The sequence below is a fragment of the Delphinapterus leucas genome, chromosome 3 (assembly GCF_059928025.1).
Source record: "Delphinapterus leucas isolate spDelLeu-1000000601 "Yukka" chromosome 3, BTC_Dleu_Yukka2, whole genome shotgun sequence".
Classification (NCBI taxonomy): Eukaryota; Metazoa; Chordata; class Mammalia; order Artiodactyla; family Monodontidae; genus Delphinapterus; species Delphinapterus leucas.
Genome location: NC_143131.1, coordinates 5,405,326 through 5,427,097, shown reverse-complemented (window position 1 = coordinate 5,427,097; position 21,772 = coordinate 5,405,326). Strand labels below are relative to the sequence as shown.

At 39.0% G+C, this 21,772-nt stretch overlaps 1 pseudogene; it reads right to left on the bottom strand.

Moving 5' to 3' along the window:
* Window positions 1-347: 347 nt before the first annotated feature.
* Window positions 348-442, bottom strand: LOC115802652 (U6 spliceosomal RNA; annotated as a pseudogene).
* Between the last annotated feature and the right edge of the window lie 21,330 nt (window positions 443-21,772).

Here is a 21,772-nt window from a genome sequence, read left to right as displayed (position 1 = left end):
GCTCAGAAATAAAAGACAAGAGAAAGGAAGGAAGAAAGAAAGGGGGAACAGATAGGAGGGTGAAAGGGAGGGAGAGAAGAAGGGGGAAAAAGATAAAAATAATGTCTATCCAGTAATTACAAAGAGGGTTTTCTGGAATATCCTTTTTTTTTACTTGCTTTTCTTCTTTTATTTAAGTATAATTGCTGTACAATATTATATAAGTCATCAGTGTACAATATTATTTTATACAGAGTAGCTTGTACCTCTTAATCCCCTACCCTTCCTTGTCCCTCCCCCCTTCCCTCTCCACACTGGTAACCACTAGTTTGTTCTCTATATCTGTGAGTCTTCTTCTCTTTTGTTATAAAAATATGGAACACATCACAAATTTGCATGTCCTCTTTGCACGGGGGCCATGCTAATCTTCCAATTTTAGTGTATGTACTGCAGAAGCGAGCACTGGAATATTCTTAATACTTATCAAACCTAAAGCTCAATTACTGCTCTTTATTAAATAATTTATTTTAACACATTTAGACACTAGAGAGCTTATGTATAATAAAGCACTTCAAATGTATGAAGAAATTCCAACTGAACTATTACTAAATAAAAATACAAAGATGGGCAATTCATAAGCAATGAATTTTTTCTTTTAGCTAACTTGGTAGAATAAAAGGGCATTTTTATGAAATACCTATATTACTGTCGATGTGCATATCAACCTGTGAGTACTTTTATTGTTACTAGGATTAGGAGTTTATTTTTATTAGTTCTTAGGTCAACTTAGTAGCAGTATAGTTACTGTTATTGACCATTTAAAACCTTTTCCTCATTTTTATTGTCAGTTCCAAATTGGTTAGGAGCAAAAAAAAATAGTCTGAAGTGTGATTTGCTCCTAAACCCACAGAAATCCATGATATGGAAGGGTTTTCTTAGATCCAACAGGCGTGGCATTTGATGACGTGAAAGTGCTTAGTAAATTTGGGGACTGCACATCTCTGGGTTCAGGAGTCAAGGAAGCTTCCTGCAGAAGCATGAGTTTCAGAGTTTGAGAAGCGAACGCCACCTTGAAAGTGGTTAATAATACACTAACTTATAAGCTGAGTGTAAGAAACGTCTATGTAAAATATAATGGGGTCTTTTTTCTCTCCATTGGTATATATTTAAAAATCTTTAAAAATATTCTAGGGAAAAAGTGGGTGTTACATTCCTTACTGTGTGCTTTAAAAAAGGACTTTCCACTTGCTCATCTCTAGAAGGTCATCTCAGAGATGTACATGCCGGGCCTTCATTAGGTCTCCTCTTGCATTCATATTTAACTTTCTTTCATTCTGTGGCCTTTATTAGCTGAGCTCCTGGAGCTTGTAGCACATTTTAAACAGCAACACTGGGAGGATGTAAATGCAGAATAATGTATCAGGACTCAAATTTGCATGGTCAAATGTCAAAAAAATTAGACCTTCCCCAGAACCATGTCAAGAGGAATAACATAAGTGGGCAAACTCAACAGCAGGCATGCCATTATCATTTAGCGAAAGCTGTCATCACTGCCAGCAAGTGGAAGCAGTGGTCATTAGCTGGAGCTCTGCCGCGGGACGTTGCAATTCTCCCTTTTCCTTTTTTTTTTTAAAGATTTATATTTTTTCCCCATCATCTGACAGTATTTCACAGAACGCCACAGTGCGATGTTGCCTCCCTGACAGGAAAGTCAAGAGGTGGGGGAGGGCTCCTTTGGAGTTGGGGGAGTGGAGGGCTAAGGAGAAAAATCCATAATCGTCCACTGTCAGCTGGAGGGTGCAGGAATTGCATTACCTATTGGATAAATACTCATTAAGAGTAATCACTTTATTTCAGCTCTGTAATGACATTAACAAGCTTGGAATACAGGGAATTACATGAGTCAGAACAAATAATTGAATATTCTACTGTGGAGGGAACACAGCACAAGTCGGCCTTCATGTCATGCCATCTCTGAAGCTAGCACAGCATGCAATTAGATAATAAGCTTAAACAGCATTAAATTGGCACTGCTCATACCACCACTGAGAAAAAAGAAGTATTAATTGTTCAACTCTCACCTGCTTGTAATTTCATGCAATGCAAATACCAGCAAGTCTGCCCTATTTTGATTTAAATGGACTTATACAAAGGATTTAAACAAACCAATAAAAATGGAATATAAAGAGAACCTGAGATAATGAAAAGTGAAAACAGATGCTGATTACAAACCATGTTCAGTGGGGAAGGGTTCCTCTTTGAATGGGAGGTGGACGAAAATTTGGCTACATTTTAAAATGTACAGTTACCATAATAATGTGACAGGTGTCCTAGATATTTTTTTCTCAATATTTCTAGCCGGCGATTTCCTTTCAACATTATTTTACAATCTCCTGAATATGTGCGCTGAGATGGGATTCATACAGTTCAGTACAATCAGCACAGCTGGGTAGATAGGCATTGATGATGATATAGACACAGATATCGCTATAGAAACAGAGATAAACAGAGATACAGACATGATTAATGTTGGTGCATCATTAATCGTGGAGAATGTTAAAGGTACGTAAAGCTTTCAAACAGAACAGGGTGATTTTGTGTTGTGACAAACAAGAAAAGGTGGTCAAAAGCAGGTAAACCACGTGAGACACTTTCCTAACTGGTTTGACGTATTAGCAAGCTAGGACCCTGAGAGAAGAGAAAGCTGACTTTTTGACATCCCATCCCAGTGCCACAGGAGTGTCATTTAGTGTGCTGTATCCATAAGCATGAGTTAACCTAATGTGATGCATCAAATTACACAAGCTGTTAGAGAATGCCAAGGAGAACCCAGAATGATGCTGCTTCTTCTGGCTCCACACAGAGGAAGGTGCCTTCCTCTCCCAGGGTGGCTGCCCAGATCAGAGCAGATTGAGATGAGCCGTGAGAGCCTGGATGCTCTGGGGATGGCAATTTGGGAAGTATCAGTTTACAGTCAATTCTACCACAATTCCAAATCTGTGTAGTTATTCAGACGAGCCAATCAGCACCGGATATTTGATAGGCAAACTCAATAATCATTTATAATCTTGACAGGTTAAGGGTCTCTAAGGTAAAGCTTAATATACACAGTGGGTTTGAAAATAAGAGAAAACAAATAAAGGAATCTCTATATTCTTGAGCAAATATCTTTTCTTTCTCTAGTCCTACAATCTTCCAATCAGGGATTTTCTTTATCATTCCCAGCCTCACAGGACACACAAAACCATTTTGAATCTATTTTTCTAAGTAGACCACCATACAGCCTTCACCTCAGTACTTGCCTATAACTCATGTGGGTGTTTGAAAGTTATTCTTTAATAAAGGCAAGGGGGAAAAAGAAACTAGGTCCTACTTTAGGACAATTTAGAATGTGTCAATAAATTCAAGGTTGAGAACTAAAATAGAAATTTGAGTATTTATCATGTCTGTCCTATAAAATAAATTGAAACTCTTAGAAGAAAGATTATCCACTAGCCCAATCTTTCTGAGGGAATAACATCTAGCATACTGCATTGTGTAGCAGGTACCCAATTCATCTTAAAAAAAAATACAGGAAAAGGACATACTGCAAGTAAAAATCTGGAATTAAAATGAGCATTAGCAGAATGCTCTCTCTCTCTCTCTCTCTCTCTTCCTCCTTCCTTGTTTTTCTTCTCTCTCCATCCTTTTCCCTCTTTTTCATGCCCTCTTTCTCTCTCTCATTATATCAATAAAATGATTCTAGTTTCAGTCTACTTATAATGAAAGGCAGTTATACTGGATCTTAGCTTTCATAAAATATGTACTAGTTATACAAAGAACTATCTTAATTACTCTTTGGTAAAAAATAATGTATATACTGATGATTCTCTATCTATCTTATCATGTGCTAGGCACTGTAGGGGATATCTTCAAGTATGTACATTTCTATTGGGTCCAAAAACATGTATGAGACAATTAAGAAAGGATACAAACAAAATTAAGAGTTACATTGTATAACAGGATAATCCAAAATTAATTCACAGAAGAGATCTATTTATGTAGTCATTCAATAAATATTGATTGATTATGTGATGGATGCCAGGCACTACGTTGTTTAAAACACGAAGACGTGCCCAGTTTCCTCAAGGAACTGTATTTCCTTGGAGCAGACAAGCATGCACAATGTGATGGAGAATGTGGCTCTCACTATAACTTTTTATTGCAAAGGTATTTATTGGGAAGAAACGTTCTCGTCAAGATGAAATCAAGAGAGACATGGCTTTTGGCAGTGAAGTCCTGTGGGAAGTGTGGCAAACAAAGGACACAAGTGTGACCCCTGCTAGGGAGCTGGAAAATGTCAAGTGCCCTCCAAGTGACCCTTCCCCATGACCATCCCATTTAACTTCCAGACCCCAGATCTTTGTAGAGCTGTTAAACTCACTGCAGACTGGAGAAGAGGATGCTGGAGGAGTTCTGTTATATTTTTTTTTCCTTGAAACAGACAGGACCATGATGTTGTGTACATGCAGAAACTTGGGAAAGAAAGGATGACTCATATGGTGGGGACTTTCAGGAAGGGGGAGAAGGCTTTGGCTGATCCTGCAAAGGAATTTTAGCTCTCTCAATCTTGGTTTGATCCTTGCTGAAGAAATTTCATCTGACCTGAGACTTAGAAAGAGGTAACCTGGGATAGATTGTTTCATGCAGATAGATAGCTTGTGCAAACCAAGAAGGCATAGGAGAACGTATCTTCCCCTGCAGTAACTGTTACAAGATAAAGTTCATTAGGGTAAGTACCATGAATGAGGCTGATTTTTATGTCATGAAAATGGGATTATAAATTTTCTTAAAGGTAATGAAGAACTATGGAGAATATACCTAGGAAAGGAACATCTCAATGCCCACAACAAACAAAAATGAATGCAGTATTCCTATAATACAATGTATAAATGGGCAATGACTGGGAATAGGAAATTCATAAGAAAGGAAACCTGAAAGGTCCAAGGTTTTCCACCATTACAGTGTCACACAGAAGAGTTTCACAGCTCTAAAAATCCTATGTTTCACCTGTTTATCCCTACCCACAATCCAGACCTGTGGCAACTGCTTATCTTTGTACTGTCTCTACAGTTTTGCTTTTTCTTGTTGCTGAGTAATATTACATGGTATGGATGTATCACACTTTGTTTGAAGGTTATATTGTTTGCTTCCAATTTCTGAAGATTATGAATAAATTTGCTACCAAAGTTCTTTTGCTGGATACACACACACACACACACACACACACACACAATAATTTTCAGCTCTATTGGATAAGTACCTAGGAGCACAATTGCTGAATCACATGGTAAGACAACATTTAGCTTAGTAAGAATCTGAGAAACTATCTTCCACGATGGCAATGCCATTTTGTAATACTTGTAGCAGTAAATGTGAGTTCCTATCAGTCTGCATCCTTTCCAGCAGTTGGTATTACAGATTTTGAGTTTATTTTGTTGTTGTTGTTTCGGTTTTATTTTAGCCATTTTAATAGATGTGTAATGACATCTCATCATTGTTTTAATTTTCACTTCTTTAAAAACATATGATGTTGAATGTCTTTTCATCTACTTATTTGCCATGTGTGTATCTTCTTTGGTAAGGTGTCTGCTCAGACCTTTCACACATTTTTAACTGGATTGTCTCCTTATTGTTGAGTTTAAGACTTCTTTGTATATTTTGAATAAAATCCTTTAACAGATATGGATTTTGCAATATTTTCTGCCAGGCTGTGTCTTGTTTTATATGTTTGTTTGTTTGTTTTTTTATCTCTTAATAGTAACTTTCACAGAGCATAATTTTTATTTTCATAAAGTCCAACTTTTTCATTTATCTTTTCATAGATCATGCTTTTGGTGTCGTGTCTAAATACTCCTCACCAAACACAGACTGCTTAGATCTTTTCCTATGTTTTCTTCCAGAAGTTTTACAGTTTTTCATTTTACATTTTGGTCTATAATGCATTTTGAGTTAGATTTGGTGAAAGGTGTAAATTCTGTGCCTGGACTCATTCCTTCCTCCTTCCCTCCCTCCCTCCTTCTCTCTCTCTCTTCTTTCTTTCTTTCTTTCTTTCTTTCTTCTTTCTTTCTTCACAAATGGTTGTCCAATTTTTCTAAAACCATTTGTGGAAAGATTATCTTTGTTGATTGAATTACCTTTGTTCCTTTCCAAAGGTAGACATTGGTATCTATAATGTCTCAGCTTTCACCAATTCCAAGCTGCTGTGATTACTGTAGATTTTTGGTAAGTCATGAAGTTAGGTAATGCCAATCCCTTAACCGTTCTTTTTCTTAATTATTCTGTTGGCTATTCTGGGTCTTTTGACTTTCTATGTAAACTTTAGAATTAGTTTAGCATTAAAAACCGTGAACTAGCTTCTCAGGATTTTATTTGGGATTGTGTTGAACATATATATCAAGTTAAGAAGAACTGACTACAAAAAATGTTGAGTCTTCCTATCTGTGAACCTGGATTATTTCTCCACTTATTTAAATCTTTGACTTTCTCTTATTTTTTTCATCCAAACTTCGTAGTTTTGTGGATATAGACTCTGTACATATTTCATCAAATTTATATGTATTATATTTTGTGATGATGGTATTATGATTTTGATTTCAACCTCCAATTGGTATAATTGATATGTAGAAAAGCAATTGTTTTGTTTATTAACATTGTAGAAAACCTGTACCCTGTAGTCCTTTTGATAACCCTTGTGATAATTAGTTTCAAGAGTTTTGCTGTTATTATTTTTGTTGTTGCAGTTGTTAATTCTCGGGGATTTTTTAACTAGACCCACATGGAACAAAACCAGCTTTATTCCTTTATTCCCAGTCTGTAAACCTTTCACGTCCTTTCCTTTGATTGCATTAGATAGTGCCTCCAGTGTAAAGTTGAGTAGCGGTAGTGAGAGCAAGCATTCTTGCTTTGATCCTGATCTTAAGAGGAGAGCATCTTGTTTTTCATCATTAAATATCATGGTAACTCTAGGACTTTTGTCTGTTTTTGAATGTTCATTACCAAGTTGAGAAAATTTGCCTCTATTTCTAGTTTCCTGAGAGTTATAAATAAATAAGTTTGGATTTTGTCAAGTGCTTTTCCCTCACCTATTAATATAATCATAGAACTTTTCTTTCTTAGGCTACTGATGGATTACATTAATTGATTTTCAAATGTTGAACCAGCCCTGCATACCTGGAATAAATCCCTCTTTTCCATGGTATATACTTATTTTTATAAATCATTGCATTTAATTTGCTAATATTTTGTTGAAGTTTTTATACCTATGTTTATTAGAGATATCAGTCTGTAGTTTTCCTTTTTGTAATTCTTTATAAGGTTTTGACATTAAGGTAATGGTGATCTGATGGAAGGAGCTACAAAGTGTCCCCTTTGTTTCTATTTCTGGAAGGAGTTTTAGAGAATTAGTATGATTTCTACTTTAAATTTTAGCAGAATTCACAAGTGAAACATTTAGGACATGTTGGTTTCTTTTTTTGGAACATTATTAACTATTGATCACTTCCTTTTATAGATATAGTTCTATTCATATTATCCTTTTATCCTGTATACATTTTGATGGTTTATGATCTTTCAAGTTACTGGCCCAAATAAAATGTCAAATTTGTGGACATAGAGTTTTTCCTAATTTTCATTTATTATTTTACTATCCATCAGATCAATAGTGATGATCCCTCTTTAGTTTTGATATTAATAAATCATTTCATCTCTTTTTTCATGCTTAGACTGGATACAGTTTCATTAATTTTATTGATCTTTCCAAAGAATCAGTTTGGTTTTCTTGATTTGTTCTATTGGTTTCCTGTTTACAATTTAATTTATTTATGTTTTAATTTTTATTGCTTTTTTTTCTTAATTTAAGTTTAAATTGTTTTTCTTTCGTTGGTTTAGTAAGGTAGAAGTTTAGCCTATCGATTCCAAAAATTTTCCCATATATATGCATGCAATGCTGTAAATTTCTCTCTAAACACTTTTCGCATCACAAAAATTTTGGTTAAGTTTCTTACTTGTTTTCATCTAATTCAAACATCTTACGTGTTTCAAAGGTTGGAAATATTTTTAAAAGTCTCAAGACTTTTCTTTGTCTCAAGTGTTATTTACACATGTTGTATTTAATCTCCAAAACTGTTAGTGGTTGCCCTAGAATTTGCAATACACATTTACCACTAATCTACATCTACTTTCAAGTAACACTTTATTGTTTCACAGATAGTATAGGTAACATAGAAATGAGTATTCAAAATTCCTCCCTCCCAATGTTATAAGTAAATAACATTTCTGTCATCCATTACACTCATCCATATGCTATAATCACCCAGTACATTTTTGCTATTATTACTTTAAACAGATCAATTTAGATCAATTAAGAATAAGAAAAAAGAAAAAAAATATTTTGCCTAAATTTATTCCTTTTTTGATGCACTTCCTTTCTTTATGTAGATCTAACTTACTGGCCTAAATAATTTTCCTTCTCTCTGAAGAACTTCTTTAAACATTTCTTGTAAGGCAGCTCTGTTAGCTCCAAAATCCCTTAGGTTTGTTCCTGCCTATGAAAGTGTTTCTTTCTGCTTCAGCTTTGTTTTTCTTTTTTTTAACATCTTTATTGGAGTATAATTGCTTTGCAATGGTGTGTTAGTTTCTGCTTTATAACAAAGTGAATCAGCTATATATATATATATACACATATATATATATATATATATATATATATATATATACATATATCCCCATATCTCCTCCCCCTTGTGTCTCTGTCCCACCCTCCCTATCCCACCCCTCTAGGTATTCACACTTTGAACAGTAATTTTACTGTGTGCAGAATGATCATTGGTTGAATCTTTTCATTTACCACTTTAAACATTTTACTCTATGCTTCTTGTTTGCATAATTTCTGATGAGATATCTAATGTAATTCTTATCCTTATTCCACTATAGGTAAGGTGTTTCTTTCGTCTGGCTTATTCTAAGATTTTCTCTTTGCCTTTATTCTTCTGCACTGTGATTAGTGATAGACATTTTTTTTTTTTTTTTGTATTTACCCTGCTTGGTGTTCTTTGAGCTTCCTAGCTCTGTGACTTTGTGTCTGTCATTAATATTGGATACTTTTCAGCCACTATTACTTCAAACATTACTTCTGTTCCTTGTTTCTTTTCTTTGTCTGTTATTCCCATTTGGCATGTGTTACACTTTTTGTAATTGCCCCAAACTTCTTGAATATTATGTTCCATCTTGTTCATTCCCTTTTCTCTTCATATTTCAGTTTCAGAAGATCCCGTTGACTTATTTTCAAACTGATTGGTCCTTATTGTCCTTCCTGTCTCTCCTGGGTCACACATCGCTCCTTCTATGTGTCCATTCTGAGACTTCTGTGTACTTTACTTCTAAGGATGTGTATTTGGGATTCTCTTGGGAGGAGAAAACTTGGGTTACTGGGCAAAGTTACCTTCAGGTTCAGGAGGCAAAATGTCTGTCATTTCATGTGGACTTGACCCGGGTGTAGGAGTATAAGAGCACAGGTGCCTTGGCTCAAGAATAGACAAACTCAGAGGCACAATTTACACTTTAGAGCTCCCTGAAGATTGAAACTAAGAATGAAAGGACACTACTGTTTAACTTCTTCCTCTTCCCTCTCTGACTTCCACAGTTTCTCACTGTGTTTTCATGGAGCAATTCCTTAATCAATCACTTGCACATGAATCCTGATTTCAGGGTCTGCTTCTGGGGAGTACAACTTAAGCCATTGGTCCAGCAATCTCTTATTATTTCATTAAAGATTTGATCTTTTTAAGAAGGTTTTTTTTTCTTTATTATGTTGTCTAGCTTCTGATTTACCTTCAGCAGGAAGCTGGAGACAAATTGCCTAGTCTACTTGGAGCAAAGTAGAAGTCTGCATTCTCAGTTTGGTGCCGTTATCTGAATATCAATGCCTTGAGTGTGGTGAGCAGCTCTCCGTTTGCTCAGGATCATTCTGTCCTGGTTTTACTACTGAAAGTCCTGTGTCCAGAGAAACCCCGCAGTTCTGGGCAAACAGGGTCAGTTGGCTATCTTAACCAACTTGAAAAAATTCCTTTTGGTAGGGCAATTGGGATCAGTGCCTGTTCTGTGCCATCTCAGACTTTTTCTTTCCTTTACATATTTTAACTCGAACTGTGTTCTTTATCTTGCCTCAGTCTTTGTGGTAAGAATGTCTCCACTGCCTCTTTACTTTCTGTCTCTCCCAATGTCTCTTCTAAGTTATCTCAATGCCATTCCTACTAGTGAAACCTGAAACATCTCTCTCCTATAATAAAATGGATTTTACTTCTTACCAACTCTACTCAACAAAATCTTCTAGACTTGGAATGGAAACAGGGCAGATCTGGAGATCTATGATGCTGGTTTGGTGCCCTGTCACTGGAGCACTAGCTATCATTGTGGCTCTGTTTTAAACAAAGTTGCCTTATCTTTCTCCCTTTTTAATTCTATGTTCCTGGGAGAGAGTAACTGATTGGTCAGCATGTATTGCTTGTTTATCCTAGATGGATGTACTCTGGCAAGGGGGTGGAGCTATATGACACAGACATGAGTGGACAGAGGGTGTTTAATTCAATTATCTAAGAGTGATCCTTAGATAAAGGAGATCACTGTGAGTCAGGAAGTGTACATACAACATCTGTTAGGTCAGTTGTCCTCAAAGCACCTGGGAATGTATAACAAATGCAAATTATTGAGCCCTATCCTAGAGCTACTAGATCAGAAACTCAGAGCTGGGTTCAAATAAGCCCTTCTGGTGATCTTGTTGCATAGTAAATTTGATTTTTTAATTTTCTTTTTATTTTGGCCACTCTGTGTGTCATGTGGGATCTTAGCTCCCCGATCAGGGATTGAACCTGCAGTGGAAGTGCATAGTCTTAACCACTGGACGACCAGGGAAATCTGATGCATGGTAAATTTGAAAGCTCATCTTCCAGAGGACACCCTTGACTTTGTAACCCTGCTTTTATCATACTGTAATTTATTTTTTCATAAAATAAGAAGAGATGATTGAACAACTTTTCTCAATAGTGAGGAATAAAGAAGTATAACCCCATTCCTTGTGATGAGAGCGATCACCCCTCAGGCAGCAAGTGTCTTCCTGGAGAGTAGTACACAACAACAGCGTGAGCCTAGGACAGACAAACAGCGCCATTCCAGAATTCCATGAGGCTGGCTGCTCCTGGAAGGTTTGGTGTATGAGAACAAAAACAAAAAACTAAATTGGATTCCACGGTCCAGGGCTCCCTTCTACACCTGCGTGTCGTGAAGTGTGTTCCCTGATCAGATTCTGTCCTGTGTGGGATTCTATGCTTGCAGAGTGGGGCTGATTGAGGCTTTGCTGGATGGAAAGACAAACTCACTCCTGTAATAGTTATTTCTGTGAGGACAAACCCTTAGCTGTTGCTGAATCGTCCAGTGGAGTCTCTTTACCAAACCACATAGTGGCTGGTTGGTCTCCTCAAGGAATAGTGTCATATGGGGGAGGCTTAATATTGGTCTTTTTTACCTTGAATATGAATCTTTGGTAAGTGCTACCCCATGCTGTGTCCATGTGTACCTTCAAGCCGGCAATCATTCACTCTGTACATGTACCTATTATGCAAATTCCCTGTTGGCCAATGATGATGGCTACTTAATGTTGACTGGCTATTTTGTCTATTTGGTTGTTCAATGCTTTTTCCTTAATGGTCCCCTTCCAGTGGGCATTAGCATGTAATACAAATATCATCACACATTGTTCTCACTCCTATATATGCATCTAGTTCCTTTAATCAGAGTTATTTGCCTGTAATATTCCAGTCCTTTTTTTTTCAGGTCCCTATCCAACTGGCCAGACCATTGGCAATTGTCTAGAAATACGTGTACATTCTCACATTGGTCCACTTCTCTTTCCACACGAAGTGGATGGCCAGGTACATCATCATGACCAGTTATGTCCACTGGGGAGATTTTCTTTCTCTGCTGGCTGTTATGGGCATCCCAGAATGTCAGTAGTGGAGCTGCCATTCATTTTCAGCTTGCATCCATATCCCGAGCCAGCCTATCCTTCAGCTGATCATATGAGACCACCTCTAGGGTTGTAAGAAGGAGTTGGAGATGGGTGATGCTGCAATCATAGTGGGTGGTAGTTGGTTCTGGGATACCTGGTCATGCAGCTCCCTTGTGCTTTCTGGTCTTGCTTTGCTTGATCACGGATATTCAGTTCCCATCTTACAACAGATTGTTACAACATCTATATGGTTTTGTAGCTTGGTGGGGGTGACAGAACGCTGTTCATAAGGTGCAGGCTGGATTTATGGTCTTTCTGCCCCACGTTCAATTGTTCTATCTACCAGAACCCAGTAACATAGTAGGAACTCTTTCTCAAGAGGTGTATCATTCTCCATTATGATGCTGCAGCTTTGCTCTGGAACCTCATGTCCATTTATTGTGATTCTTCCAGTGGGACTTTCCATAAACTTTGCCTTCATTTTTCCCCACTGCTGATGCCTCTAACTCATAGTATCTGCTGTATCATAGGGTCCAAAGGGAAGGACTGCTTGGTCTGAAGCCTGACCTTCTAAAGATGCCATTTCTGATCTGGGCACCACTCAAAGCTGTCAACCTTCTATGTCACCCAGTATAAGGGTTTGCCATTCATCGTTCTTCTTTGTAATAGGGCATGGAAGATAACGTCAATTTCTGTTACTTTGGAGGGGCTATCCTGGCATACCTCTGCACATTGGACTCCTTAAATTTTATCGAAGTGGCATCTCCCTAAATCTCCAGAGTCTATTTCTCACACTCTGGAATGCATGTGCATTACCAAGGTCTCCAGCATAACAGGCATCTCTTGTTCACTGCCCTTTGTACTATGTCATCCATGCAATGGACCAATGTAAGGTCCTTCAGGTATTCCACTGTTCTGAGGCCCGTGAAACTGAGCACCATGTCTATAGTGGTGGTCCTTTCCCCTCCTGACCTTCCTCTGTTCCATCTGCTGTCTGCTCAGAGGCTGACTCTGGAGGCATTTAATAGAATGAGAGAGCTTGGAGTTACACCTGCTCTGAGCCCTGTTGGTCATTCTTATCCAATTGTGCTGGAGATATGAAGTTCCTATTGTCATCTAGTCTCAGGAATCCAGGAGCTTCTGTCTCAGGTAAGCGACCTGTCTCTTAGGGTTGTGCTCCATCTTGACTCAACTAATCAAATTTTCTGACCCCCATGACCACTCCTGACGCCTTCCCTAGAAGTCTCTGTATGTATTTTAACCCCCACCAATTTCCCCATTTTCAATAATATTTTCTTATACTCTGAACCTCAGTCTCTGAACCTCAGTTTCTGCCGCTGTGGAATAGGAGTAATAACTGTATTGTTAAAACATTTAAATGAGTTTGAATGCATGTTACAATCTGTAAACTCTAAACTGGGGATTATCATTATCAGCAGAAGAGAATAAAGACTCTTTTATTATGAAGCACTATGAACACTGCAAACTAGCCTGATTATCTTCCCTTTATTATTCCAGTTTTGTAATGTTTGTGAGAGGGAACGGGAGACCCAACAAATACCTGGGTCTGTTCATGAAGAAGTGTCTACATGGGGCAGTTTGTAAAGTCCCCAGGCATGTAGGCACCTGGTAGATGATGGCTGCCCATCATGACGGTGTTGAGGAGCTGAGCCCAGGCACCTGGACAGCGGGCGTGATCTCTGACTCTAGACCACCTGTCAAAGCACCTGGGTGTGGACATCACTCAGCGTCGGCCACCCCCTTCACTCTCAGAAGCAGGGTCAGAACCCCCTTCTGTGCCTCCCCACAGCCCCTCTGCCCTCCATCCTTCCTGAGTCTCATCCACACTGACCCTTTTCCCACCCTGCTCTGGCTCTGGCCGTACCCTCTATTCACTTTATCCTGCTCTCCTGAAGCCCATCTCTTCTGATTCTCAAGAGCCAGTTTGAAAGAAAACAAAAATAAAGCATTTTTACCTGGTAAAACCTTTTCACATTTCTGCCCTAACAGTCTAATCCTTCTCCAGGCCTGAATGAATTGAAGAAGGGTCAGGAATTATGGAAAAGAAAGCTGGAAGATTACTGTTATAAAAGCTTAAGACTTCACAAAATGCACACATGAATATGATGACTGTGAGAATAAACTGTGTACCAAAATCGAGCTTATCCTGGGTGATTCAGCCCTGGCCCTTGTTTGCTAAGGTGTGCTCTCAGAGCCAGCGCTCTGTCCCTGACTCTGACATCCAACACATACATTGTGATCCATGATAAGCTACTCAGGGGGTTTCTATTTCCCAATTTTTATTGCCATTCCCCCTTTTTATCTTATTTTCCACCTTAATGAAGACTGCAGCCTAGGAGCCCATGGGTTTTATGAGCAAATGCCTTTATGAGAGAGTAAAGATGGGAGAGGCATCTAGCTTTAGTTCCTTCAGCTTCCCCACCTCTGCATAGATCCCTTCACTGCTAATAGACTTGAAGGCACTAAGAAAGGAACTTCCCTGGCAGTCCAGTGGTTAAGACTCTGCATTCCCAATGCAGGGCACATGGGTTCGATCCCTGGTTGGGGAACTAAGATCCTACATGCTGCACCACACGGCCAAAAAAAATATAAAATAAAAGGAGCCAGGAGAGCTGTATATTATAGTCGTTATCAGTCATTGGAGGGTTACTTTTTCTTTGTTCAAGGACACTTACTGGTCACCTAAAGATTGACTTTTTAATACAACCTTGGCTATTTAGTCACATATTATCAGTTTAACCCCTCCATCAACTCCCCCTCTATTTTATAGCTACTTTACATAAAGCACACACATCCTACTCTTTCCATATCTTCAAGTCATGAACAGGCTGCTACCCTCACGGAGAAGCCACAACAGGTCCTGGGTGAGGGTTGGCATTTTCATGTAAATGGCAAGTTTTATATCAATGTCAGATTATCTGCACGGTTGTTTAAACACTGAAACCTTCTGACCAGTTGACAAGACAGGATTCCCATGAAGAAGGTGACATTTCTGAGGCGTCCGTACTTCCAAGGTTTTGATGTATTAGTTGAGATTTCCTGATGGCTCGTGATACAGACACTCTTGTCAGTATTTTAAAAATAATAAAAGGCACATTTTTTCTTGCTCTATATTTTTCACTTCAAAATTATTCTGCTACTAAATTACCTATTCAGTATTAGCACTAAAGGTTTGGGCTAAGGGAAGCAGAAGCCACTGTGACAATGTGCCGGCAGCAGAGCAGGGGCTGTGCATGTGAAGATGTCTGTGCAGCCAGGACATCCTCGGAGACAAACCAGGCTCCTGTCTGCAGGGTCACTACTTGCCCACTAGGAACGCGACTGTATACCTGCAGGGGTGCTGCACCCAGAGCACAGTACACCCACAGAGGTGCTGCACCCAGAGCACAGTACACCCGCAGAGGTGCTGCACCCAGAGCACAGTACACCTGCAGAGGTGCTGCACCCAGAGCACAGTACACCCGCAGAGGTGATGCACCCAGAGCACAGTACACCCGCAGAGGTGCTGCACCCAGAGCACAGTACACCCGCAGAGGTGCTGCACCCAGAGCACAGTACACCCGCAGAGGTGCTGCACCCAGAGCACAGTACACCCGCAGAGGTGATGCACCCAGAGTACAGTACACCCGCAGAGGTGCTGCACCCAGAGTACAGTACACACGCAGAGGTGCTGCACCCAGAGTACAGTACACCCGCAGAGGTGATGCACCCAGAGCACAGTACACCCGCAGAGGTGATGCACCCAGAGTACAGTACACCCGCAGAGGTGATGCACCCAGAGCACAGTACACCCGCAGAGGTGATGCACCCAGAGTACAGTGCACCCGCAGAGGTGCTGCACCCAGAGCACAGTACACACGCAGAGGTGCTGCACCCAGAGTACAGTACACCCACAGAGGTGATGCACCCGGTGCACAGTACTCCTGCAGTGCATACAAAGGACACTCCAGGCATTGCAGGCAGAGATTTCATAGTCCATCACTACGACTCACTTGCTGGGCGCTAGGAGCAGTCCCTCTCTATTAGTCTCCTTATATCTTTGTTCTTCCTTTTCTCTACCCTATGTTTTAGACATAAAGTGTCTGCTAAAGTGGGTGAAATTATACAATGATTCCTTGTACTTGCAGGAATAGTCAGAGCTCAGGTCAGCGGGGCACAGCCAACTCCTACCCATACCCAGACCCTGCTCCTCTTCGCCAAGTCCTGATGGATATGTGTCCTTGGTTGAGTCATTTTCACGTGTTATTACTTTCCCCAAACCACTGGAAACACTCACTCCCTGAGTTCTAGCAATAATAATAATGGTAACATTGATAATAGGACTGCTTCCCAAGTTGCCCAAATTCCCCCTTCCCTTCACTTATAACCCAGGGGAATTTTGAACAATAAAATTTCTAAAAAATGGCTATATTTATATTTTTCTTGCTCAGAAACATTAACAGCAGCTTACTGCCTGCCAGATAATTCTAAAGCTCTTATCTTTGTAATCAATGCTCTCCATGGTTATTCCTCCACTAAGTTTTCATAATTGACACCCAGTTCTCCTCTGTATTCATTCAGTTAAAATCATATGGTATGTGTGTCCCCAAACATGGCCCCAGGTTTCCTTCCCATCTCCATCCCACCTCCAATTCTTTCTGGCTAAATCCTACACATGCTGCAGAACCCAGATCAAACAACATCATCTTCTTGAAGCACTTCTGCTCTTGTCGGAAAGGAGACATTCCCTTCTTCATAAATGTTATAATTTACTCATAAACTGAGCATAGAGATGATGCTTTTCTTTGTCTCTGCATGCCTACGACTCACCACATAGTACTTTGTGCCCAGAAGAAAGAGTCAATGAGAACAACTGGTATTTTTAAGGGATTGAAGGGTAAGAGAGGAAAATACCTCCACTGCCTGCCCAAAGGCTTTACTTTTATCACATCTAAACTAATTTACCTGAGGATCAGAGGGCACCATTATGTTCACGGATTTCTGTTTTGGCTTTTAGGGTTAAGTGAACATGAGTACTTATAACGTGTGCATTTGAACAGCTCCAGTATGGACAGTGGCTGAAAGGCTGCTGGTTGAGGCAGCAAGGTTGTGCATGCCAGAGGGGTGAGAATTCTGTTTTACAAAGTAAAAGTTTAGGTTTTAAATAAGATATGCAATGCATGAAAATCTAGATACACAACTAAGTCATACCAGATACAACGTTAATTAAAATTTATATGAAAATACTAGAATTAAGTTAGGAATCAGTAGAGAAACAATTTAAGCTCCTCTGTATTTTAACTTGAGTGATCATTCAGGCAAATATTCTGAACCTGCTTTGAAAGTCATTCTGAATAAATTGTGTTCTGATAATTATTTGCCTTGAGTACCAAGTTTCCTCCCTTAAATCGACACAAGGTGAAGACTTCAAACTCAAAGAAGAGGAGAAAATTGATTAACATGGACCTCAATCCCTAAGCCATCTTGTTGTTTATGATATTTTTTCTAGCTTTGTGTCAGTGGAGTGTGAAGAGGAAAAGCCTGCCTAACTTAATGGGGACTCTGTAAAAAGAAAAAAAAAATGTCAAATTCAGCTTGTAAAATACTCAGAGATTGGGTAGTCTAATATAAACAAAGGTGCTATTATAGACTACATTAGGATTTTAATCTAAGGAAATTTAAAACATATTTCAGAGTGAGTGTTGCAGTTTCTGTATGACTGCAAGACTTTTACTTGTCAATATAAAATATATTTCAGAATATGTGGTAAGACAAGGAAATGCATCATCATGATTTTTTATCTCATGTGCTAGTTACCAGCCCCTTCTCCATGAGGGCCAGTGGAAGTCAGTGGTGCCCAGGAGAAAGCCAACAATGCCTTGACTTAAGTATATTTGCACATACAAAGAGATTATTTAAACATCAGTAGATGGTAAACTATTAAAGTTCCTTCGAAGATCTTAATATGAAGAGTCATTTGGAACAAAGTTAAAAATACTTTTTCTTTGGGGAAGGATGGATGGGGAGTTTGGGATTAGCAGATACAAACTATTATATACAGGATGGATAAAAGGCAAGGTCCTACTGCATAGCACAGGGAACTATGTTCAATATCCTGTGATAAACCACAATGGAAAATAATACGAAAAAGACTGTATATAGACGTATAACTGAATCACATTGCTGTACAGCAGAAATTAACACAACATTGTAAATCAACTATACTTCAATAAAATAAATTTTTAAAAGAGTGAGATTATATTGTGTAAGACACTGCATTTCTCAATCATAAACCAGTGTCATTTTGGTGACACCAGGGACAAAAAGAGACCAATGTGAGACAATTAAGTTAGGTTCTAAAATGATTGGTGACCATGAACTGGTTCTTTAATTTCCTTCTTCTCACGAAATGCCAACCCACCTTCCTGGACAGGTGAGCATAGACAGTGTTGGATCCAATTTACTTTGGATTTTCAAATCAGGAGGGATATTTGGTTCTCTCCATCAGATTAAAAAGAGAAGACTCTCCCTGTGGGGATTTGTTTAATTGAAGAGAGAGTCATAACATAAATAATCACAACATTGATTAACTATAATTGTAGTAATTGTATTCAATCTGGGAACATCTGCAAAACATACTTAGTTCCACAGGGCCCATCACCTGTGTCATATTTAGCCAAGTGTAAAGTTGAGTTGCAAGTTTCAATTATTAAACTTGTGGAGGTGCTTGTGCAAAACTCTTGCTAATCAATTGTAATTCACTTTTACTCATTTATTGATCACCGACTACAGTCTAATTCTCTAAACTAATACTCTCTAATCGTGAGCATCTATTACACTAATGGTCTTACCCAGATGCTAGGAGCTGTGGTAACCCAAAGACATGATATATATTAGGTGGCTGACACGCCAAGCCCTGCTCCAATAGAAAACAATGAAGTGGAAAAATATATAACAATAAAGTCAGCTGTAGTAGTTTGCCTAGTGAGGAAACAGCTGAAAAGAATGGCTGAAGTAAATCTATTTTTTTAAATGATGCCGCTTTCAGACTGTCTGTAAGGATACCTACTGGACAACTGGTTGAAGGTTCACATGGGTGAGATGGCAGGAGTCGCCACATGTGTTGTCTGTATGCATTGTGTACCCTTTAATACATAGCTCTGTGTTCTTGTTGATTTCCATCTTTACCACCATGGTTTGTGTTCAGTTCTGAAATGTCACTGTTTTTCACCTTGCTGACCATATGACAGATACTAGTTAGATGTTCATGAACCTCCTGGCCCCACAGGGATGCTTTGTTTCCCAGACATCCTTTCAGTCAGTTTGGGGCCGTGGGTGGCTTCAGCTCACTCTCTGCCCCCTGTTCACAGATTAGAAGAGATACAGCCTGAGAGGACACAGCTGCACCATGGGAGGATTCGCACATGTGGAGCCACTGCTTGGAAGAGATTACCCAGGGTATCCATTCAGTCTGCCCAGGTTCTGAATGAAAAGCAAGCCTGTTAAGTTTGCTCACTAAGTTTTTGCTTCTACCTGACTCACACAGAAATCAGCAAGTCTTATGACAAGGCAGTAAACAATGTGGCCCTGGGTTGTGGGCAGTGAGGCAGCCGCTGGGGTCTGGGAGATAGGGCAGTTCCAGGGATGGCGTGAAACGTGGAGCACTGTCAGGTGTGCACTGGGTAGCCTTTGTCCGCTTGCTTGTTTGTTCATTGTTCTGTATGTGTAACTCCTCCATCATTCTGTTCATTAGAATGGGCTTTCCCATATTTCACTCACTTGGTTAGAAAATCTACAATGGAGATGATTAAAAAACACCACTGGAAAGATGGTTTCTCTTCCAGCTTCGGCTCCTCAGCTGACCTGTAATGTGTGGTGAGACCCAAGCGGAAGTTTCCTCTGCCCTGTTGGGCCGTATGGTTCATACTGGATGACACAGTAAAAATACAACTTGAGGGTTTAAAATTTGCCAAAGTAAAAAAGAGATTTGATTTAGGGGAAAAGTAATCTACGTGCTCTCTGATGCACTAGACCATCCTCCATCGGAGTTCATGGGCAAAGACCACTGACATTAAAACGACATTGAAATAGATGGAATTGTTGGGATTGTTTTGTGCAACACAATTGTTTGACATGACTCACTTGTTTTAAACCTCCCCACCTTATATTACACTGTATTAGGTTGTATTCCCACATCTTTTAAAAATTGTATTGGAAAACCTCCTTAGGTAGATACAGAGACACATTACTATGATAAAATATTTCATGCTAAGGAATATTTGGCCAATAATACTGGCTGTGTTTTCATTCTTAGGTTAAGTGACATTGAAAAATCTTTTCTTACAAAACAATGATTTTAATACTTTTGTTGTTGATATTTTTAGTAAATATCAATTTTAGGGTAAAATCTATCTAATAACTTATTGCATGGATAAATGAACCAGATAGAAACTAAGCTGCTGCAATGAAGCTGTGTAGAGGGCCTGTGGAGACTTGCTATTCAAAGTCCTTAAAGGTAAAGAACTTTCAATCTGGTCATAGATTTTGTTATCAACATTTAGAATGTGTATGTTGTCACCCATCACCCAATAAACTGTTCAAGGGGTCCTGAGTGCAGGACTGGCAAGTGTGGACCTTCAATCAGAATTTTATTTGAATACTTCTTGATTTCAAATTAATGTGACTGTTTCTATCTAGTGCTAGATCCACACACAGAATTGGTCACTTTTGGTTTTATACCAATCATTGTAATCACGAGTGATGTTCTAATCTGTTGGCACCACATCATCTGGCCAAACAAGCTTCTACTTGCAGAAATGCAATGATGATCTCTCTAGTATCAGAATTTCTCTATCTTCAACTCATGTATAATTCTCTAAATGTGTTTTGCTACCAAAAGTTAAAGATATTATTTTATCAGTCTTTGAGATAAAGCTGAGCTGAAAGCGAGCATTTGCGTCTATAAGGGAATACCCAGCCTTCACACATTTCTTAACCAAAACAGTGTAGGCTACACCAGCTAAATGGCGCTGTACGTGGTCCACACTTACAATATGCATATTGTCCAATAACACTCCTAACTGTATCAACAAAACAACACAGCATCTATCAGCCAGACTTTAAACCATCATGAGGCATTCACACTGCAGCTCCCTGTCAATCTCCTGGTCGGCTTTCCCTCAATTCGGTGTATCTGTATTCCATATGCAAATTCTCCAGTGAATGATTTTCCTGTTTTGTAAGCTAGACTGCACCTGTAACATGTGGGATTGAGTTAAAAATGACAAGCAGACAAGCACAGGCACATTATCTTGACAAACTCAGCCTCCGAAAATTACCCTGGGCCTGAATTATTAAAATAACAAGGAATGTTTCACTCAGCTGTGCAGAAATGATCCTAATTGTCCACTTTAGCTAAATCCTTTCAGTCTCTGAGATCGGTCAATTTACACTGGTGTCTTGCAAATTCCTCAACTCCCATTAGAGGAAAGAAGAACAGCAGTCCAATGCACCCTCATTTATTTTAATAGCATGCCAAGCAGACATGAAAATGTTAAAGTTGGAAGGCTATAACATGACAGGATCCTGACTTGTCGGAGCCACATTATAATCCAGTTAAAACACTTTCTTTTTCCCTTTCATGTCTTCTCAGGTAAGTGGGGAACTAATTGTCAAATTACTAATTTTGTTGGCATTAATATCAATACTAAGACAAGAGGAGCATGAACTGTTGAGTGAGAGGTTTTTCTT